The sequence below is a fragment of the Sarcophilus harrisii genome, chromosome 1 (assembly GCF_902635505.1).
Source record: "Sarcophilus harrisii chromosome 1, mSarHar1.11, whole genome shotgun sequence".
NCBI lineage: Eukaryota > Metazoa > Chordata > Mammalia > Dasyuromorphia > Dasyuridae > Sarcophilus > Sarcophilus harrisii.
In genome coordinates this window covers 246,539,838-246,563,534 of record NC_045426.1, presented here as the reverse complement: position 1 = coordinate 246,563,534, position 23,697 = coordinate 246,539,838, and the positions used below count along the sequence as shown (strand labels likewise).

The following is a 23,697-nucleotide window of genomic DNA, read 5'->3' as shown; positions in this document are numbered from 1 at the left end:
ATGTGGAACACACAATATAGAGGTTCCCTCCACCAGCAGTCAAAATTCAGCATTTCACAAACTCATGATATTCTTTTGGATAAGAGGGAGAGATGTTAACTGAGTACAGTTACTTCGTTTTGGAACTCACTGAAGAATAACAGTCAAAAAGAATGTTAATAAATGGATGAGTAAGTTAGATGAAGGGAAGTCTCTTCAGGACTGCCAAAGAAATATGCCTTCAGTTTTGTTCTATTCACTATTTTCATTAGTTACTAGGGTAAAGGAGTAGTTTAGAAATTTTTTTAAAAAGATAAATTTTTAATGGAAGATACATTAAATTCTTAAAAGTGTGATATGTATGAGAGGGGATTTAAAGTTGAATTTAAGGGATGGTAAGAGGCTAATAAATCCACAAACTGAAATTGGTGGATTGGTGGAGTAAAAACAATTTGTCTACAAAAGATATCTCATAACTTCCCTAGTGCCAGAACTCCATCCAGTCTTTCGTGGATTCCAAGGACTATATTCCTCAGGAGATGTAAAGAAGGAAAAAAAAGAGGATTTACAAACAGATGAATCATTAAAGCTGAAGTCCTAGCAGAACATGACCTTGCTATAACAATCAATTCCTGTGCTATACATAAGTTGTGTCAAGTCAATAAACTAGTATTTATTTAGTACCTGTTTTGTAACATGCACTATGCTAAGCATTGAGGGTATAAAGATAGCAAAAAATAACAAGAAATTCTTGTTTTCAAAGAGCTCCACAGTCTAATGGGGAAGACAAAATGAAAACAACTATTTACAAACTACATACATATGTACTTATGTATATGGTATGTACTTATGTATATGTACGTATATTGACATACATATATATGATAAATGGGGAAAGGGAAAACAAAGGAAAATAGGGCAGCTAGGAGTTAAAGATAAGAGGGAGAACATCCCAGACAGAGGGAGTAGCAAATGAAAACACTAGGGAGCCAGGAGACGGAGCTTCATGTTCAAGCAATAGCAAGGATGCAAGTATCACTGGCACAGTAGATATAAGATAAGATAAGATGACTAGAAAGTTAGGTAGGATCTAGTTTATAAAAGGTTTCACAAGCTAAGAAAGGCATGTCCCTGTAGTTGAGGAGGATCTTTTCAAATAAGATATGGCCTTGCCTTGTCTTCTTCTCTATCTGAAGACTGTTTACTTCAAAAAGGGAATAAGCAATTTACAACAGATAATTAGATCAGAAAACTTCTGTTGCTTCTGACAGTACCATTAGGGTCTGGGGCCTTGTTACTTTAGTATAATTCTCTGGCATATCTGAGGCACAACCCACTATGAAAGAGGGATGTCAAATGGAACATTCTGGGTTGAAAAGGTTGGCTTACCTTTGGAACCTGGAAATTTCTTTGGTAAACCTCAGAAATCCTGTGCTAAGGAAGCTTTAACAGTTGGGTTTACCTATAGAGGATGTTGATTCCTGCCATCCCTCCAGGTAGGAAAACAGGCAGGAACATTGGCTGGAAGTTGGCACAGAAAGGAAGTTAGCTCACTTCCTCCTCAAAATGGGAAAGGATGTTCACTATTGGTCAGGGAGGAACGTGGTCTTAAACAGCATCCACTTTTACTATATTGCCAAACCTGTGAAGAAGTACAGGGGCAACCTTCTCAAATTTGTAGATGACATGAAGTTTACTCTTTGGGAAGGACAATTTACTCTATGGCTAAGAGTCAGTATCCAGAAAGATCTTTCTGTTTAGATCTTTCTGGATACTGACTCTTAGCCATAAACAGAACCTTGATCTTAAAGAAAAAAAGCTAGGCTAGCAATGTTTTCAAAGTCTTCAGACTACTCTTCACAGTTTCTTTATCATGCTGAAAAAGCTTCTCAGCCTGTAAATTCATTGCCCCTTTCATTTCTCACACTCGAAATATTGTCCATCCTCAGGAAACATCAAACTTCACCCTTACCCTACTCCCCAACTCCTCACACACCTTAGCTTCCATGCATGTCTGATTTTCTCAATTAGAATATATAGTTTCTTGAGGGCAAGTTCTGTCTTTCAGTTTATATCTATAATTCCCAGGCATTCCCAATAGGTATATTGTAAGCACTTATAAATGTTTGTTGACTTGCTGACTAAACATTAGAATTCTGTTTAACAAAATTGCAAGCAAAGCCATGAATTGATCAATCAGAAGCTGGCTAAAACAAAAAACTAGTTGACAAATCAAATCATCAGCTTGTCTGACTTTTTTTTTTTTAAGGAAAACCAAATTACCAATATCAAAAGAGTTCCATAATCATGCATTGCAATAAATTTCAAATGAATATAACCTAAACTGTATCACAAAATCAGATCTAGAAGGGTCTTTAGAGACCATCTAAGTCGATCCTTTTTTCATTTTAAGATCAGGGAGCTTATGCCCAAAGATATTAAGCTGTATAACAAAAGAATTGTTATCGCTTTCATCCGATCTAGCCTTTTACCCTGACAATCTTGCCATCTGTCTAGTTGATGCTCTGTTTCTCCTTATTTGGAAAAGCAACCTTCAGACTATATATTCAAAAATCACGCCCTTAGTTCCTGGCAAAGTGAACTCATTCAGCTTTGAAACTCCCATCCAGGGACTAAACTGTATTAATTGGTGAATAATTGCAAACTCACCTAGCCAACTATATACCTAGTCAGGCACAGAACAGGAATAAGGTTAAGCTAGGACATCTTGCTTTATATACACTCTGCCATTTACAATTCCCATTTTCTCCACCTCTTGCTTTTGACACAATCATCAAAAATAATGTGATTCTTCCTGGAAAGTGTGCCGTATGGATCAACTGATCATCCTGTGACTTTCTAAATCAAAATTGCTTTTTGAGCTTCTATACTTCAATATGTTCTGTCTCCCCCCAAGTTCTCTCCACTCCACTCTCTCAAACTTAAAATCAAATGCTATCCTCCTTTTAAACACTTGTTTCCTTAGTGTTTAGCATATTGCCTGGAGCATATTAAATGATTTTTCATTTATTCATTAAATGACTTGTCCAAGCTCACATACAAAGCAATGATTTGAATGCGTATCCTCCGATGTACATCCCAGTACATCCTTTCTCTATAATATCAAAGACTACATCATAAAAACAAAATTGGAAAATAATGATGATGATGAAAGCTAACATTTATTTATAAAGCACCTATTATGTTCCAGACATTGTGCTAATAAGCATTTTATAAACACTTATCTGACTTTCACAATAATCCTATAAGATAAGGCACTATTATTACTATCCCCATTTTACAGATGAGAAAACTGAGGTAGATGGAACTTGCTTGCTCAGGGAAAAACAACCAGTAAAAATCTGATGCCAAATTTGAATTTAGATCTTCCTGGCTTAGCATTCCACCCTCTGTGATACCTAGCTGTTCCAAGGGAATATATGTCATTAGGTTAAATTTATAGTTAGAAGAAAATGTAAAACCCATATAAAAATATTTTAAAAGACTAAAAAAAAATTTGATTACATATATTAAATAAATAAAAGCCTTAACAAAATCAATACAGCTAGAATAAGGAGTAGGGAGAAAATGCTATATCAATCATGATAATGTGTGATTTGTGAGATATGCAGTAAACAGTTAACATGACTATACAAGGCTAAGTAAAGGAGAGTTCTCTATCACAGGATAAACATTTTCTCCAATTCCTGCAATATCTCAAACTTCTGCAAAATATGCCAAAAAGATAAATCAACTTCAGCTCCAGAAGATGGAGAAATAAAACAAAACCCAGGAAATAAGCTCACTGATCCTGGGCTCACTATGCACCCTCCCTCACCACCCATGCTACTATAAGCAAGGATACAACACTGGCATACCCAAAGACAACACAGATTTATATCAAAACCTACCTCTATACCCTAGTTTCCTCCCTGCCTCTTTCCAGTGCCATGAAAATTAAGGCTCCAGAATGCAGAAGTTTGCTCAGTCTCCACAGTAAGACCGGCCACAGCCCTTTAGGTCTAAAAGCTTGCTGGGCTTGTGCAATCTGGAAGCAGCAGAGCTGCAAAGCTCTGAACTGCTTGTGCTCTGCTAGAGAAGAGAAAATAGAGGGAATGAGACAGGTGACCAAGATTGGACACTTTGAATGTGTGGGGGCTTTGCAGCACCAAGACCAAGGGGAACTTAGCACAACATCTGGCTGTGACCAGGGCTGATCATCCAAAAGTAAAGTGTGGCAAAGACCTAGCTAGGATGGTGAAATATGAATTTTCCAGCGTGAGAGAAGTGACTTCAAGGAAATTACAACTGAAAGAGAAGAAAAATAAAGAGGGAAAGAAACTAAAAGAATCAAAGATTTCCAGAAGAAAACTCTTTGCTTTTGATCATAAAGACTTTGATCAATAGAAAACCATAAAGAAATATGGCCTCTAGATTTAGACATCTATGCATAAATACTGCAAAATAAAGGTGAATGATCTAACACTTGAGACAAGAGTACTTTGTAGAATTTGATGGGAAAGTGGAAATGCAACATACTATTCCTGTGCAATTTAAGAGAAATGAGAAATTATGAGAGGTGAATTTATGTCCTAAACAGCAAAAATAATAATAGAAAAAAATGAAATTTGCAATGACAAGCCTCACTCCAAAAAAGAGAACAGATTGGGATTGTAAAACAGACATGAAAAAAAATCTAGAAGAACAAAAAACATCAAAAAAAAAAAAACACACATTCATTATGCATACCAAACTCTAAGACAGAATATTTAGAGATAATCTAAGAATCATAGGTCTCCCAGAAAACATGACATGACAAAAAAAACTTCACAGCACAATGAAGGAAATTCTGATTGTAGAAAATGAAATGTCAATTGAAAGAACTCACAGGTTGTCTCCAGAAAAATATTCAAGGCTACAAACTCCAAGATATATAATGATTAAATTTAATAATTCAATTCAGAAACATATTCTGCAAGGTAACAGGAGAAAGATATTCCAAGAGAAAAAAAAAAAGTGGGTATTCCATACCCACTAGAAAAAGGAGGAAAGAATGGAATGTCTCCCAACGAGCACTGAAGTTCAGGATACAGCACAGGTTGATCTATCATGCAAATCTGAACTTAATGACATGGGATAACAGAAACTTTTGTCAATTATGAAGAAGAGTTTGAAACATTTTTAGAAAGATAAGAAGACTGGAAAGGATTATTTGCTTCTCAAACATCTCAAATAACAGAAATGCAGACAGAGGTGAATAAATAGCAACAACAGACTGACAACAAAGAGACTACTAAGAGATTTCTTTATAAATGTGCACAAAAAGACAGGGCAAAAAGGTAGAAGTAACAGTGAAAAAGCAGACAAAGGGCATTATGGAAAGAACCTGGTAATACTCTGCCTAGAGGTGAATCATGTTTTTTTGTTTTTCATGAGACTACATTACACTATAAGATACATAACATTGGGAAGAAGATCAGGGAGGTTGATAGGAATTTGTGATGCGTCACGATCAAATCAAGCACCAAAGCTGACAAAGTACAGTTTCTAGGGGAAACAGAAGTAATAAGGTCCCCTAACCTTAAGTGCTATTATTCTAACAATCTGTCTAACAATGATTCTCAATTCTTCTGGCCTTAGAATAGTCCTACAAACATTGCTGATTGTCAGACAGATAATCTACTAGTCAGTGATAACCAAATTCTGAGATAATAATGAATAGATCACTCCTCAGTTCTAACTCTGGGCTTATGTCATATCTATGATATGAAGAAGTGGATAAATTTATCTCCTTATTCCTGATTCTTTGCTAAATCTTTTTGAAACTTAGCCCATTTCAATTGGTGTTACAATTACAAAAAACTTTGCTCTTTGACTTGAAGATGGGTTCAAGCCCACAAATTCTTTTGAACACTTCACAACACCAATCTGCGATCCCAACCTCTTGGAGTCTCCTTTTGAAGCTCAAATTTGGTAGCCTGTATGGGGATATGAAATGAATTAAAGATGAAAAAAGTTAAGATGAATTTACATCTTTTTCAAGGAGACTGACTTTGGAAGGGAGAAGACATATAGGCTAATAACTTTAGAAGAGGGAAGAATCAGGTAAAGGTCTTTTAAGGAGAGGGGAGATATGAATGTGTGTATGGGACAAGAAAGGACCCTATAAATAGAGATAATAAAAATAGAAAGACCAAAAATTAGGGAAAGAACAGAAATAACCAAAGGGAGAGATGGAAGGAGAGAGAGAGAGGTGTTTATATATAAAAAAAAAAAAAATAGAAAAGAGATAAATGAATTAAAAGGTACCATAGATAAAGAATATTCATAAATTATTCTCAAAAATTGAGGGGGAAAAGAAGCATCCTAGCAGAATCCTTTTATCAGACAAATATAGACCTAATACTTAAACTAAAGAAAAAATCAGAAAGTATTATTAATAAAATTGACTCACAGTGTTCTAACTCAAAAATTTTAAACAAACTTTACCAAACTGATTACAATAATTTAGCCAAGAAGTCATTCATTATGATTAAGTAGGATTTATACCAGAGATGCAAGAATGGTTCCACATTAGGAAAACAATAAACACAAATCATATTAAAAACCAAAATGTTGAAAAGCACACAATCATCTTAACATTTGCAGAAAAAAAAATCCTTTGACAAAGTGCAGAAGTCAAGATGGCAGAGGATAGATAGGTCTTTGCCCAAGCTCTTCTTGGCTTCCCTCAGATCAATAACAGATCAAGCCTCTCAACAGGTTTTGGAGTGACAGAACACAAAAATATTGGGAGCGTCATAAATTTTCAGCAGAATACACTTTGGAAGAACTTTTTAAAAAAGGTCTGTTTCAATTGGGCTGAGGAAAAAGAAGAGGGGAAGGGGAGAAAAACAGCCCAGCTCAGACTCAGTGCAGAGACTCAAGAAGAGTGGCCTCTATGATCCAGGGGAAATCTACCAGGAAACAAAATAGAACAGCATTGGCTAATCCATCCTGGTTCAGAAGCCAGTGGATCAGCCAACTAGCTGTGAGACATGCAATGCAACTACAAAATGCAAAACAGTGAGTCCCTGAACCCCAGAACAACTCAAGACTTGGCTACCCCCACCTAGCACCAGAAGGATGCCACAACACCAATCCCAGGATGGCGTGAAGTTCTGTTGCCTATAGAGGAAGCTTGGGACAATCTCCCCTTTGCCCTAAGAGCAGACCTCAACCTTTAAAAATGGGCAAAAAAGCAAAATGAATTCTGACCATAGATAGCTTTTATAGATACAGGGAAGAACAGACTTCAAACTCTGAGGACACTAAAGTAAAACATCTCTAGTTGAAGTGCCAAAGGATGATATAAATTAATCTCCATCTCACAAGGCTCTCTTGGAAGAATTCAAAAAGGATCTTAAAAGAGTTATTAGAAAAATGGGGAAAGGAAATAAGAACTTTGCAGGAGAGTTTGGAAAAGGAAACAGAAATTATTTGAAGAAAATACCTTAAAAAATAGGCTTAGCAAGATGCAAAAAGCACATAATTCCTTTCAAAATAGATTTGTCGAAATGGGAAAAAAAAATCCAATGAGCAAAACAACTCAATTAAAAGTTCAATTGGCCAACTGTAAAAGGAAATTTAAAAAAAAGCTAACTGAAGAAAATAATTCACCAAAAATTAGAATTAAACAAATAGAAGTGAATGACTCAATGAGACATTAAGAATCAGTAAAACAAACAAAAAGAATTAGAATACAAAATACCTCATTGGAAAAAAACAATTGACTTGGAAAATACATACAGGAGAGACAATTACAATTACTGAACTACCTGAAAACCATGATTGAACAAAAGACACCACCTTTCAAGAAATCATCCATGAAAAACTCTCCTGATGTCCTAGAACCAGAGGGTAAAATAGCCATTAAGAGAATCCATCAATCACCTTCTGAAAGGGGCCTCAAATATCATAGTTAATTTTCAGAATTATCAACTCAAAGAGAAAATACTGCAAGCAGTCAGCAAGAAACAATTGAAATATCAAGAAGAAACATCAGGATTACCCAGGATCTAGCAGCTTCCACTATAAAGGATCAAAGGGCCTGAAATACAATATTCCAAAGGGCAAAAGAACTTGGGATTCCAGCCAAGAATCAACTAACCAGCAAAATTAAGCATTGTCTTTCGGGGGGAAAAGTTAAGACATTCAATGAAATAGGCGAATTTCATTTATTTGTGATGAAAAGACCAGAGCTGAAAACAAAATCTGATATTCAAATACAGAATATAGTATAAAAAGTAAAAAGGAAAGGAAAAAAAAAAAGCATTTCTTTTAAAAGTTAAAAATCTTACATCCCTATATGAGAAGGTAATATGTTTAACTCCTGAGAATTTTATCTCTGTTAGGGATATACTTAGAGGATGGAGGTATAATTTAATTTTATTGTGATGATATAAAAAAGGTGAAAAGGGGGGAATTCTACTGGAAGAGGAAAATGGAGTTAAAATTGGGTACATTATATTTCATGAAGAGGCAAAAAAAGACCTAGTACAACTGAGAGAAAGAAGGGAGAGGATGAGAATTGTGTAAGCCTTAATCTCATCAGATTTGGCTCAGAGAGGGAATATCAGATATATTTAGTTTCATAGAAAGACTTGTCTCATCCTACAGGGAAGTAGGAAGGGAAAGGGGAAAGGAAAGGGAGAAGCTAATAGAAGGGAAAACAGAAGTAGAAGATGAAAGGGATAAGAAAGAGGGAGAAGCTGTAAAGGGGGAGGCCTGTTTGAGGGAGATGGTGGTCAAAAGAAAAATACTGGGGAGGAGGGAAAGGGGGAAAGGAAAGAGAAAAGTGTAACAGGGGAAATATAGAGTTAGTAATTTTAACTGTGAATGTGAATGAGATAAATTCTCCCATAAAACAGAAGCAAATAACAGACTGGATTAAAAGTCAGAATCCTACAATATGTTGTTTACAAGAAACATTTAAAGCAGGGTGACACATTTAGAATAAAGGTAAAAAGCTTGAACAGAATCTATTATGATTCAGCTGAAGTAAAAAAAAAAGCCAGGATAATTTTCCTGATCTCAGATCAAGCCAATGCAAAAAGAGATTTAATTAAAAGAGAGGAGGAAGGAAACTACATTTTGCTAAAAGGTACCATAGATAAATAAGTAACATCAATACTAAATAAATATGCACCAAGTGGTATAGCATTCAAATTCCTAGAGGAGATGTTAAGACAGCTGCAAGAAGTTTTAGACATCAAAACTATACTAGTGAAGGATCTCAACCTTGCTCTATCAGAACTAGATAAATTGAACCACAAAATAAATAAGAAAGAAGTTAAGGCAGTAAATAGAATTCTAGAAAAAGTTAAGTATGATAAACCTTTAGAGAAAATTGAATGGCGACAGAAAGGAATATACTTTTTTCTCAGCAGTATAAGGAAATTATATAAAAACTGACCATGTGTTAGGGCATAAAAACTTGAAAATCAAATGCAGAAAGGCAGAAATAGTAAATGCATCTTTTTTCAGATCATGATGCAATAAAAATTACATCCAAGAAAGGGCCAGGAAAAAATAGACCAAAAATTGGAAACTAACCTAATCCTAAAGAATGAGTGGGTGAAAAAACAAATCGTAGACACAATTGATAATTTCATCCAAGAAATAAGACAACACACCAAAATTTATGGGATTCAGCCAAAGCAGTTCTTGAGAAAGTTTTATATCTCTAGATGCTTACTTAACATAAAACAGAGAAAGAAGATCAATGAATTGGGCATACAACTCAAAAATCTAGAAAAGAAACAAACAAAAAATCCCCAATTACCAAATTCGAAATTCTGAAAATAAAAGGGGAGATTAATAAAATTTAAAGTAAGAAAACTACTGAATAAACAAATCTAAGAGTTGATTTTATGAACAAAATGATAGATTTGTCAAATTGTTAGTATCAAAAATGAAAAGAAATGGGGCAGTTAAGTCGCGCAGTAGACAGAGCACACCGGCATCAGGAAGACAAGAGTTCAAAGTCTGAGGCCAGATTTGAACTCATCTTCCTGATGTCAAGGTGCTCTGTCTACTGAGCCATTTAACTGCTCCATTTAACTGCCCCATCTCTTTAACTTAACACTTCCTAGCTGTGTAACCCTGAAATGAGCAGAACCAAGAGATACATTATGATACGATACTGTATCAAGATGTGATCTGATGGAAGTGAATTTCTTTGACAAAGAGACCTAATTCAGTTTCAATTGATCAATGATGGACAGAAGCAGTTACACCCAAAGAAAAAAAACATCTAGGGGAGGGGGTGGAGGGTGGGAGGGAAAAATCAGAACAGAAGTGAATGCAAGGGATAATGTTGTAAAAAAAAAATTACCCTGGCATGGATTCTGTCAATAAAAAGTTACTATAATAAAAAAAAAAAAAAAAAAAAAAAGAAATAGGAAAAGGAGTCCTACCAAATTCCTTTTATGACACAAATATGGTGCCATTATCTAAACCAAGTAGGATCAAAACAAAGAAAATTGTAGACCAATTTCCCCTATGAATCTTGAAGCAAAAATCTTAAAATAAAATATTAGCAAAGAGATTGCAGCAAGTTATTACCAGAATAATATACCATGACCAAGTAGGATTTAAACCAAGAATGCAGGGCTGGTTCAATATTAGGACAACTATTAGCATAATTGACAATGTAACCAAATTAATAAAAATTATGATCATCTCAATAGATGCAGAAAAAGCATTCTATTAAAAACACTACAGAATATAGGAATAAATGGAGTTTCTTAAAATGATCAGTAGCATTTATTTAAAATCATTACCAAGCATCATATGTAATGGGAATAAACTAGAACCATTCCCAATAAGATCAGGGGTGAAACAAGGCTACCCATTATCACCATTACTATTTAATTTTACATTAGAAATGTTAGCTTTAGCAATAAGAGAAAAAAAAGAAATTAAAAGAATTAGAGTAGGTAATGAGGAAATCAAATTATTACTCTTTGCAGATGATATGATGGCATACTTAGAGAATCAACCTACTAGAAACTAGAAATTCTTAACTTTATCAAAGTTTATACACATAAATCATCAACATTTCAATGTTACAACAAAATCCAGCAGCAAGAGATAACGAATATAGTAAAATTGACAATTCTATAGATAATATAAAATATTTGGGAGTGTACCTGCCAAGTTAAAATCAGGAACTATATGAACACAATTATAAAACACTTTCCACACAAAATGTCAGATCTAATCAACTGGAAGAATATCAAGTACTCATGAGTAGGCCAAGCGAATATAGTAAAATTGACAATTCTACCTAAATTCATCTACTTATTGAATGTCATGGCAATCAAATTCCCAAGAAATTATTTTACAGAGCTAGAAAAAAATAACAAGGTACCAGACTTTTTATTATAAAGCAGCAGACATCAAAACCATTTGATACTGGCTAAGAAAGAGAGTAGTGGATCAATGAAATAGGTTAGGTTCAAAAGGCACAATAGTCAATTTCTATAGTAATCTAGTGTTTGATAAATCCAGACTCCAGTTTCTGGGACAAGAACTCACTATCTGAAAAAAATTACTGGGAAAATTGGAAATTAATATGGCACAAATTAGGCACTAACATCTATAACATCTATAAGCAAATCAGAAGAACAAAGGAAGTCGACTTCTTAGACCTATAGAGGAAAGAAGGATTTTTGTGCCTTAAAAAAGAGGTAGAGAATATTGTGAAATGCAAAATGGGTAATTTTGATTACATTAAATTAAAAAGTATTTGTACAAACAAAACCAATGCTGACAAGATTAGAAGGGAAACAGAAAACTGGGGGAAAATTTTTACATCCAAGGGTTCTGATAAAGACCTCATTTCTAAAATATATAAAAAATTGACTGAAATTTATAAGAATACAAGCCATTCTTCATTTGATAAGTGGTCAAAGGACATGAACAAACAATTTTTAGATGAAGAAATGAAAACTAGAAACTGAATGGATGCTCCATAGTTGGGGATTGGCTGTATGAATGTTAGGAAATATTCTATAAGAAATGATCAATAGGATGATTTCAGAGAGATTTCATGAACTGATGCTAAGTGAAGTGAGTAGAATTAGGAGAACATTATGCACAGGAACAGCAAGATCATATAACGATCAATTTTGAACTTTTCAATAGCAAGGTGATTCAGGCACAGTTCCAATGTGATGGAGAGAGCCATCTGAGAGAATTGTGGAAACTAAGTGTGGATCACAACACAGCATTTTCACTTTTTTGTTATTGTTGTTTGTTTGCACTTTGTTTTCATTCTCTTTTTTTTTTTTCCTTTTTGATCTGATTTTTCTTGTGTGGTATGATAATTTTGGAAATATGCACAGAAGAACTGCACATGTTTTATATATATTGTATTGTTTGCCATGTAAGGAAGAGAAAAAAAAATTTAGAACACAAAGGTTTTGTAGGGGTGTTTTGAAAATACACAGCAAAAAAGTACAGCAGTCTTCTAATAAAAAACCAAACCTAAAATCTCTCCTTGCAAAAAATACAAAGTACAGGTACAAAGGAACTTTTTAATATCTTAAAAAATAGGTTCTATTATCTATTATCACCTCTATTATTCAAATTCAACATTAAGAAATAGTAATAATATAGTCTATATTACAAAGACATTAAAAAGGGGGAGGGGAAGGAGCTATTCATACAAAAATATTTATAGCAGTTCTTTCTGTGGTGACTAAGAATTAGAAATCAAAAGAAGCCCATCAATTGGGGAGTGGGTAAACAAGCTGTGATATATGATTGTAATGGAGTATTATTGTGCTCTAAGAAATGACAAGGATGATTTTCAGAAAAACCTGGAAATATTTACATAAACTGCCAAGTGAAATGAGCGGAACTAGAAGAATGGTGTAAACAGCAACAAAAACACTGTACCATGAATAATGGTGAATGGCTTAGCTATTCTCAGCAATACAATGATCTAAGACAATTCTAAAGGACTCATCATAAAGCCTAATATACACCTCCAGAAAAGGAGCTGATACTGTCTAAATAAAGACTAAAACATGGTTTTTCACTTTTTTCATTCCTGCTTATTAGACAAAATGTTTAATATGAAAAAGTTTTGCATGATTGCTTATGTATAATCTATATCAGACTGCTTAATGTCTGGGGGAAAGGGAGAGAAATAAAAAAAGAAGAAATAGAATTTAGAACTTCAAAACTTATTCTAAATTAAAAAAAAACTTTGAACATGTAAGGGGGGAGGGGAAATGTATTTTAAAATAGCATCTATCTAAATACAAAAACAAAGATCCTATGCAATGGGGATACACTAGAATATTCTATATATGTGAGAGAAAGAATTCATTTGGACTCCTATTCAATTCTTATCAGTATTAATCAATTTGCTAGAATCACATCAAGTTCAAGGACCAGGAGCTATAAGCCATAGATTCCAAGGTAATTTGCTTAACGGTAGAAAATTAACTAAAGGCCCTCCACCTTTGTTTTTTCTTGTGATGGTGAATGAGCCCACTATAGCAGAGATCATAACTACATGGAAAGTACCCCAATATATATTTGTACCTCGGGACAAATCACTTGTCCAATAGGAGCAGATGACCATCTTATAACTTAGATTACTGACTATGACAGCTTGTACCATTTCCTCCTGTCCAAATTAAGGAGAAGCCAAAGGCTTCTTCACCCAACTTATGACATTGCTACCTTAGCTTATGCATCACATGTCAATCAATGGAATTATTCTGCATTTAGTATAGCTGTTCCAGAATATCTGTATATCCAGCCCTATTTAAAAAAATAAATAAATAAAAGGGTTCTGGAAGGAGATGGTATCTCTGATCATAAGGAAAATCTAGGGTCCACTTTATTAGAGAGTACCATGGACCTTTTAATATATAGTGCCATTGGCTCAGATCTCTGCCTCAGTCACTCTTATTGTAGTCAGAATAATTTTCATCTCTATATATGGAAATGATGTAGTTCTGAAAATTAAAGCAATAACAGTAAGGTAAGAGAAGGAAATTACAGGGGAAAAATAGGTAAAGAGAAGATAAACCTATCCTTTTTGGCTGATGATATGAAGGTTTACTTAGAAAACCTCTACAAACTAAGGAAAGAAACTAAGACAATTAATAGGTTCAGTAAAGTTGGAGGCTATAAAATAAATCTTCAAAAATCTATGGCATTTTTCAGGGCAGCTAGGTGGCGCATGGATAGAGCACCTGAGAACCCAAGTTCAAACGTCCTAGACTGTGTGACCCTGGGCAAGTCACTTAAACCCAATTGCCTCAGCAAAAAAAAAAAAAAAAAAAAAAAAAAAAAAAATGTATGGCATTTTTATATAATAACAGAACACAAGAAACAATAGTAGAAAGGAAAATCCCACTCATAAAATATGTGAGGATCAATTTCCAAGTATACAAAAGACAAGGTACTCCTTAAAAAAATTGGGGAAGCCAGGTGGCACCGTGGATAGAGCACCAGCCCTGAAGTCAGGAGGACCCGAGATCAAATATGACCTCAAACATGTAACACTTTCTAGCTGTATGACCCTGGGCGAGAAACTTAATCACGATTGCCTCAGAAAAAATAAAAAAAATATAAAGAATAGCTGGAGGAATGCTCAATCTCATGACTAGACCATGCCAAGATATAAAAATAAAAATTAATTTAAATTTTAAAAGATAAATATCTGAATCTATTATAATATTAGAATCTGACAAAAAAGACATTTGAAAAAAAAGATTTAGGATAATAATAATAAAAAGTTAAGATTAAAGGAGGAATAGCACTAGTGGACCTCAAACCATATTTCAAAGTCAAGTCTTTAAAACCATATGACACTGACTAAAGAAAAGATAGATCAATGGAATAGCCTAGAATTCTCAAAAACAACAGAACTCAAAAACCTAGTGTTTGATAAAGTGGAAAACATAAATTACTTAAGGAAAAATCCCTATGTGATAAAACCTGAGAGAAAAACTATAATTTAGCAAAAATTGGGCCTAGATCAACATCTTACACCACATTCAGCAATACAATTGCAATGGATCTTATTATAATATTAAATATAAATATAATATTTAAAAATTAGACAACAGTTCACATAACTTTCACAATTATCGGCAGGAAATATATTCCTTTTTTTCCCCAAAGGGTTTGGTTCAAAGGGTATGCAGAAGATACATTTTTAACCAGAGATAGAGGTAAATACAAAAGATAAAAAGAGGTAAGTTTGATTACTCATAACCAAAAAGGCAACATTAATGTGCTGAGAATAGGAATTGAGAAGTAGTATGTATCATATTTTTCTGACAAGCATTTGATAATTTTGATAATTATTCATCATCAAAGGATTTTGACTACCTATTGAAGAGTAGCTATTAATTTTACATATATATTTATTTTTGTCTATCTTGAATATGTAAAATTAATAGCTACTCTTCAATAGGTAGTCAAAATCCTTTGATGACGAATAATTATCAAAAGAAAACTGCCAAGTATTCACAACCACTTGAAAATATGCTTCAAATTACTAATAAGACAAAAGCAAATCAAAACAACTCTTGAAATTTAATCTCATATCTTGTAAATTGGCAAAAAAAAATTACAAAAAAATGGCAACAGTCAATGCGGGAAGAGTTATTGAAGGATCAACGTAACTAATGCCTTGTTGGTGAAGCTATGAAATGTACCATTTGGAAAACAAATCTGGAATTATGCAAATAATGTAATAAAAATGTCCGTACCTTTTGTGACTGTCATTATTGGGCTTATATCTCAAGGAAACCACTGATAAGAAAAAAGTCTTCATACTCCAAAATATTTAAAAAATCACTGATATCTAAGAAATAGAAGTAGATACTCATCATTTGGGGAAGACCAAGATTTTGGTACATGAGTACTTATTACTGTCCTATAGGAAATTATGTATTCAATGAAGAGAAGCATAGAAAGATATATATGAACTGATGGAGAGTAAAGTAAACCAAGAAAACAAGGTATACAGTAAGTATATCTTGGAAATATTGTAGGTTTGGTTCTGGACCAATGTAATAAAGTGAACAGCACAAAAAAGCCTAGTCACACAAATGTTTTGGTTTCCCAATGCATATGGTTTGCACTATAGTGTACCATAGATTATTAAGTGTATAAAAAAGCATGTCTAAAAAAAAAAAAAGTACAGATCTTGATACTTTCTTGCTAAAAATGCTAACAAGCCTCTGAGCCTTCAGTTAACCATAATCTTTTTACTGGTGAAAAGTCCAGCCTCATTGCTGCTGATTAAATCAGGGTCATTTCTTAAAATAAGACTACAATGAAGTTTGCTGCTTTGAATGACTCTTCCTTTCATAAAAAGTTTCTTTGTAGCATGAGATAATGTTTGATAGTATTTCACTCTCACAATAGAACTTCTTTCAAAATAAGAGTCAATCCTCTCAAACTCTGATGTTGCTCTATCAACAAAAGTTTACATAACATTCTTCAATATTATTGAGTCTCAGGAATAGGGAAAAGAGAGAAGACTCAGTTTACTTAATAAAGTTCTTATACCACTGAAAAATGTGGGAAGGGAACAAGAAAATAAATCACATTGTTTACCTCCTAAAAATAAATGTATTAATATATATATATATATATATATATAGCAGAACAAATGCTGGATATGGAATCCCAGAAGTCTTAAAGATTCAAATTCTGGCAAGTTACAACCTGAGTGACTTTGAGCAATACACTTTACCTTTCTGGGCTTCATTGTCCTCACCAATCAGATAACATATTAGTATCATAGTACCAAGCAGGGGACACAAAGACAAAACAAATGAAACAAACCCTACTTCAGAATTTCTGTTCTAGAGGGCAACACATGTACACAAAGTAGGCGGATGACACTCAACATCTTCTCAACTACCATTCTGTTGTCTCTCCCCTATTATTGGAGAATGAAGTATTAAATTACTCCCCAAATCCTCCTTTATAGACCTTTCAGATCACCAAATTCCATCAGCTGCCCTGGTTGGCTTCAACTTCATGGAACCTCAGGTCCATGTGCCCCACCCCCTTCCTTTTGTGTGATATTTTCTCTAATTATACAGTAAGCTCCTTTGAGGAAAAACACAGTCTTTTTTTCTCCTTTGTAATCCCAGCACTCAGCACAAAGTTTGGCACATAGTAGATATTTAATAGATGTTTACTGAATTGAAAATAAATACAAAAAACATTGAATAATCTAACATAAGGTAGTTGGGGAAGGAAGGTACTAGCAATTGAGAGAAGGGTTCTTACAGAAAGTGGTACTCTCCAATGTTTGATATAATGCCTGACACACAACAAGCATTTAATGCTTAGTGACTGATAGACCTTGGTTAAATCCCTTGTCTGCCATTTGTAAAATGTTTTGAGAATTAGATGAGCTATCTGTAAAGTGCTTCACAATCTGTGCCTAACACATAGCAAGCATTTGATGCTTCTAACCTTTCCCTCAAAACCATTAGTCACCTCAATCCAGGGAATGTCCAATGCACTCCATCAAAATCTTTTTAGGTCTGATCTGTAATCTCAGTCAATCCCTTCAAACCCTTATCACTTATAAATTTAACAAACATATAATCTATATCTTCATCTTTTACCTAAGTCATTGATTAAAAAAACAGAAACAATAGATCTTCCAACAGATCAGAGACTCAACCTTTTTCTTGCTATGGACCCGCTTTGGCTGTCTGGTAAAACAGCTGTCTGGTAAAAGGTAAAATGGCTGTCTACAAAGCCATTCTCAGAACAATTTTCAAAATAATTTAAAAAGTTAAATATGAATATTTAAATAACAAAAATAATCATTGTAAAATAACTAAGAAAATGCAAAATTTTGGCTAAAGGTTGGTGAAAATAAAGATGTAATTTTCCCATCAAAATTCATGAACCCTGTGAAATCTGTTCAGATTCTTTATGGACCTATAGACTTCCAAGTTAAGAACATTTGCTCTAGATTGAGCTAACATAAAGCCACTAATTACTACTTTTTAGATCTTACATATTTCTATCTCACTACAAAAACAGCATGAAAATCTTGCTGAAATCTAAATATACTAATTTATGAATCTAAAAGTTCTGTCAATGCAAAAAATGAAGTCAATGTGACATGAATTCTTTTTTAGTCCATGTGGCTTTTAATGATCATTGCTAAGAAATTTTATCTAGTCAATCAAGTAATGCAGGTAGAGGGAATACCTGAGGGTCCAGTAATGTCTGAAGAAACCCGGATCGCCTTCCCATACAACTCCCAAAATGGTGAGGGTCTTCCATTTTCCTCTGTCAGTACTTTGTTTGAATGTCCTTCATATAACCACCAGTCCCCCTTCAAAAAAATGAATGTGCCTCAGATGCAGTTAGGTTTTTTTTCACTGCTTCCTGTACTATATGCTCACACAAATGAGAACTCTATCAGAAACAGAAGACAGGCTCACTGGGCTATAGAGGTCAAGAGTTTCTGGATTTCAATCTTGTTTCTGGTATTTACTTTCTGTGTGACCTTGGGTAGGTCACTTAAATTGACTGGATTTCAGTTTCCTCATCTGTAAAAAGGAAAGGGCTGGAGACTAGATGGCCTTTAAGATCCTATGGAAGCTCTATAACTCTTCTAAAGCTCAGGTCAATACCCAACTTTATCATAGGATCATAGAGCTAGTAGTGAGCAGCAATAGTTCATCTGGTTCAAATCTCATTTTACTTATGTAAGAAAGTAGGGGCCTGGGAGGTTAAATGATTTTCCCAAAATCATACATAGACATTAAAGTCAGTATTTTAATTACAAGTGGAGCACACTTTCACTAGAGTAAGGTCAAAGATGATCTGTTTTTAGTTTTTCTAGAAAGCACCTAACACAACATCATGAAATTGACTGAACTTAAGTAATATTTGATGCTAAGGAGTAACTCCCAAATACATTTGGGAGGGAGGACCACAATTCACATTCCTAGTTCTTCAAATAGGAGCCAAAACCTCAATGCACTGACACAGACACACACAAAAAGCATGTGCTTCTAAATGTAAATTTTATTAATGTTTTTGAATGAATTCTGACAAGGTTTGGACAAAACGTTTAAAAATTATTATAGATGGCTGCAAAAAGAAGAGGAGGAATGGTTGAAGAAAGGAGAATAAGCTAATTTTGATAATATGTAGCAATTAACTAAAGATGACTAAACAGTAATCGCAACAAAGATTTGAAGCATTATACAGTAAAACTCTAAACTACGATCGTTTCAATACTTCAATCGGTAATCTAAGTTAAAAATTCATGTAATAAAATGACATCCTTAAATCTACTTAATAAAATTCTAGCAGTCCACAATGACTTACCACTTGGGCTTAACCAGAACATCACAAGATTTCATGAGATAAAGACAATTCGTGTTCCCTTTAGCAACTATTCCAACAAAGGTTTACTATGACCAAAAAGTGGTTAAATCCCAAACAACAAGAATCCTAAAGGACAACACTATTCTTCCACTTTGGAAGAGTCCAATCCAGTGGGAAATCCAAACTCCCAAACCATAAAAGTTAACCAGACTTAACTCCATGAAGCCAATGCAAACATTCTTACATATATCCTTCCACACGTTAGTTGAAGAATTTAAAAATTAAAAAAAAAAAATCAGGCTTTTCTTTGCAGATATTAGCTTAACCAAGAGAAAGCGAGTAAAACAGACAACACATACGATAGCCAGAAGCAGATAACTAGAACCAAGGGTTAAAGTCCTTTATGTATTTGCGGAGAGTGGGGGAAGAGATGCTAGAGACTTCACTGATGTGAGTAAGTCTAGGGATTTACCAAAACATATCAGCAACAATTCCGCAACTTCCCAGTCCAGGAGAGTCCAAGGGATAACAGCGAGATGAAGTGCTTTGCTCGGAGTACACCCATCCTCTACGTGTTTTGTCAAGGGCAGAATCTGAACCCACGTCTCTTAGAATTCTAAGTCCGCTCTAGATCCACCACACCAGGAATTAAGTGAAGTCCCCTCAACCAGCATGGGAAGGAAGGGTGGGAACAGAGGCGGCAGAGGCAGAAAGGAGGGAGCGCTAAAGACCAACAAGGGGAGGGAGGTGTCAAAGAGGCCTGAAAGGGGGTGAGGGGCTCAGAGGAAGAAAAGAAACGAGTACAATGAGAGAGAGAGGCGGGGAAGGGCGAGTGGGCAAGCCGAGCCCGGACAGAGCGTCGGGGCTGCGACTGGGGGGGAGAGAGTGTTTCCGGGCCGGAGAAGAGACGAGCCGGGGCCGCCGCACTCACCTGCCGGACACTCGCCCCGCGGCCAGCGGGAGCAGCTGCGCCGCCGGGGCGCGCCGCCGGCTGGATGCAGCCCCGGCCGCCGCTGGAGTTCGGGAAACCGAAAGCGGGGTCCGGAAGGGAAGAGGGGCAGGAGGCGGCCGCGGAGTGGTGTCTGGGGAGGAGGACATAAGGGGGGGCGCTTGGAGCCCGGGCTCCCCCTTTTTCCTCTTTCCTCAAAGATAGCCGACCCCGCAGCCTGAAAGCCCCATTCCTCCGGCTGCCCGGGGGCTCCCCTCGCCCGTGGCGCCCTCCTGGCCGCGGCCCGGTTTCCGGCGGTTTCACTCCGCCCCTCTCCCTACTTCGCGTCCGCCATCTTGTTTAAGGCGGGAGCAGCGCGCTGCGCATGCGTCGGCGGAGACGGTACCTCGTTCGCCTTATTCCTTTCACCCGCCTTGATGCCCACGCCCCAAGACGTCCCGGAGGGGCGGCCCCTTCCTCTACGTGACTTCTCCCGGCCTTTCCTCGGTTGTCGCTGGAGTCCCTGGGACCCGTAGGGCCGATCCCAAACGTACGGCTCGGGGAAAGCTACAAAGCCGCGCCCCTTCTCCTGGCTAGCCTTCCTGCGGGTCTGTAGGGCCGGCTCCAAGCCGCGGGCTCTGCTCGGTCCGTGGGCTCGACGATGCTGCGGCGGGGTCCGCTAGGTGGCCGCTCTGGTTTGGAGTCAGGAGCACCCAGCCGAGTTCTGTTTGAGATTCGAACGCTTAGCGCCCATTCACCCCGGCCCTTGGAGGGTGGTAATAACCCGGATTTGAGGGAATTGAGAGGACGCAGTGTTTTGCAAATCTGAAAGCGTGACGTACCTGCTAGCTAGTGTTATAGAGAGCCGGACGCAAGCGTGACTCCACTAAGATAACTTTCTCCCTGATAAACGGGAGAAAGTTATCACCAACTTGGCTGTTATTTATTCAGTTGTCCACTATATTGTTGGGGTCCTTTTGTGTCATGTATAATCAAATCATGTGTTCGTGCCTTCCCATCTGGATTGTGAGCTCCCCGGACTGAAGGACTGAGAGAGATTTCTTCGACATTCTGCCACCGCGTTGAGAACTGTCTTTTAGCAGGCAGTATATTCCTTGATGAGTCATTATTACAAGGAGCTTCGGACTTTCACTCTAGATTTTTTAGTTCTCCTTTCAACTTTGCCACACTAACGGCATGACTTAAGATGACGAAGAGTTTCTCTGGATCTAATTTTGCTTTACTGTCACACCAAGCTGCTCTATTTGAGGATTGTAATAATACGTCAATCAATTAATAGAAACCGACGGGTAGCGTATGCGATAGAGGATAGGGCCTGGTGTTAGGAAGCCCGAGTTCAAGTGTGGTCCTGAGCAAGTCACTGAGACTCCCTTGAGCCTCAGTTTCCCCATCTGTAAAATGGGAATAACAATAATAATTGCACCTACATCTTATTATGAAGATCAAATAAGATAAGATGTGAAGCACTTTGTAAGCCTTAAACATAAATGCTATTATTAATTATTGAACACTTATGCCTGGCATAGGGTGTTATGAGAAGGAGAAAAGGGCGGGCTCAAGCATTTATTAAGCACCCACTATGTCTCAGGTGCTTTGTAAGGTAGATGCTATTATTAACCCCGTTTTACAGTTGATGGAACCATGGGTTACAAAGAAGTATAAGACAGTCTTTGGCATTAAGAAGTTTATAATCTTATTGCATAGGCCAAACTTATACATAAGAAAAGTATGATTCACAATACTGGATAACAATTATTTCTTGAATAAATTATACAAACAAAAAATACTTTAAGAATATGGAAGAGGAAGAGATCACTATGGTTTGAGGATAGTAAAGGAAAGGTTTGGAATTTAGGATAATAGATATAGAACAGGAAGAGAACTCAGATCATTCAATACAATGTCCTTATTTTACATGAAAGAAAATCTAGTGGAAGTGGATTTCTTCGGCAAAGAGAAGATCTAGCTCAGTTTCAATTGATCAAGGATGGACTGAAGCAGCTACACCCAAAGAAAGAACACTGGGAAATGTATGTAAACTGCTTGCATTTTTGTTCTTCTTCCCGGGTTATTTTTACCTTCTGAATCCAATTCTCCCTGAGCAACAAGAGAACTGTTCGGTTCTGCACACATATATTGTATCCAAGATCTGCTGTAACCTATTTAACATGTATAGGATTGGTTGCCATCTGGGGGAGGGGGTGGAGGGAGGGAGGGGAAAAAATCGGAACAGAAGTGAGTGCAAGGGATAATGTAAAAAAGTTCTGCCAATAAAAAGTTATTTTAAAAAAAAAAAGAAAATCTAGGTTTAGTGTATTGTAACCTTCCCAAGGTCACACCAATAGTAGTTACCATTAGAATTTCAATCCAGGTCCTCTAATTCTAAGTCCTTCTACTAGCCACACTAAGCCTTAAAGGATAGTTAGAATCCAGATAATCAGAGAAAGTAGGCATATGTTATACTGGGGCAATAGTGTAAGCAGAGATACAAATGTATAAGGGGATACTGATTGTATTGCTTTGGTTTTAACAGAAGATTTGTGGATGGCAATTGTGGTAGAAAAGTTTGGAAAGGTAGGTTGGGGTCAGACAGTGGAGAGTTTTGAATGTCAAGTATTCCAACAAACTAAAGGAGTATCAACTTTTTTCTGAGTTCACAATACCTATAAACTTTCTAAACTCATTTTATACCTCTCATCCTTCTCTGTTAAATTCTTAGAAGGTATAATTACTTCTCTCACATCTCTAATTTTACATCTCACATCTCTTCCAGACTGGCTTCTAAACTCAAAACTCTGCTGAATATGAAAAAGGAAAGTACTTGCATTTATCTTTCAAAGTAGATAGCCTACATCATAGCAAGAAAAGCAGTATAGACAATCATATATTCAAAAGAGAAACACCATGCCTCAAAAAACAAATATAAATGGAGAAATTATAAATAGGTAACAAGCGAAAAAGAATTGAGACCATAATGCAAGGAGATTTTGACCTAATAGGCCAGGGGGCCTCAAACTATGGCCTGCAGGCCAGATGCAGCAGCTGAAGACATTTTTATCCCTCACCCAGGGCTATGAAGTTTCTTTATTTAGAGGCCCACAAAACAAAGTTTTTGTTTTTACTATAAACTGGCCCTCCAACAGTCTGAGGGACAGTGAACTGGCCCCCTATTTAAAAAGTTTGAGGACCCCTGTAATAGACCTTACTCAGATTTAATAAGACGAGATCTTAAAACTGTAGTATGACTCTGAAAGAGTTTGCTCTATTCAAAAGGAATAGTAAAGGTAAAAGAGGTAATAGAGGGGCCGCTAGGTAATGCAGTGGATAGAGCACCAGCCCTGAAGTCAGGAGGATCTGAAGTCAAATCTGATTTC

The 23,697-nt window shown here is 36.1% G+C and overlaps 1 protein-coding gene across 3 annotated transcripts in view; it reads right to left on the bottom strand.

Annotated features, from left to right (window-relative positions):
* The window catches only part of APC (APC regulator of WNT signaling pathway), a 112,837-nt gene extending 92,175 nt beyond the window's left edge, over nucleotides 1-20,662 (bottom strand). The window contains exons 1-2 of one of the 3 annotated variants that reach the window (XM_031939410.1): nucleotides 20,306-20,368; nucleotides 18,244-18,370 (exon numbers count right to left, since the gene is read on the bottom strand). The gene's annotated coding sequence lies outside the window, so the exon portion shown is untranslated. Of the gene's footprint in view, nucleotides 1-18,243; nucleotides 18,371-20,305 lie in introns of all 3 variants that reach the window. The other 2 variants (XM_031939445.1, XM_031939397.1) reach the window with 2 other exon arrangements.
* Between the last annotated feature and the right edge of the window lie 3,035 nt (nucleotides 20,663-23,697).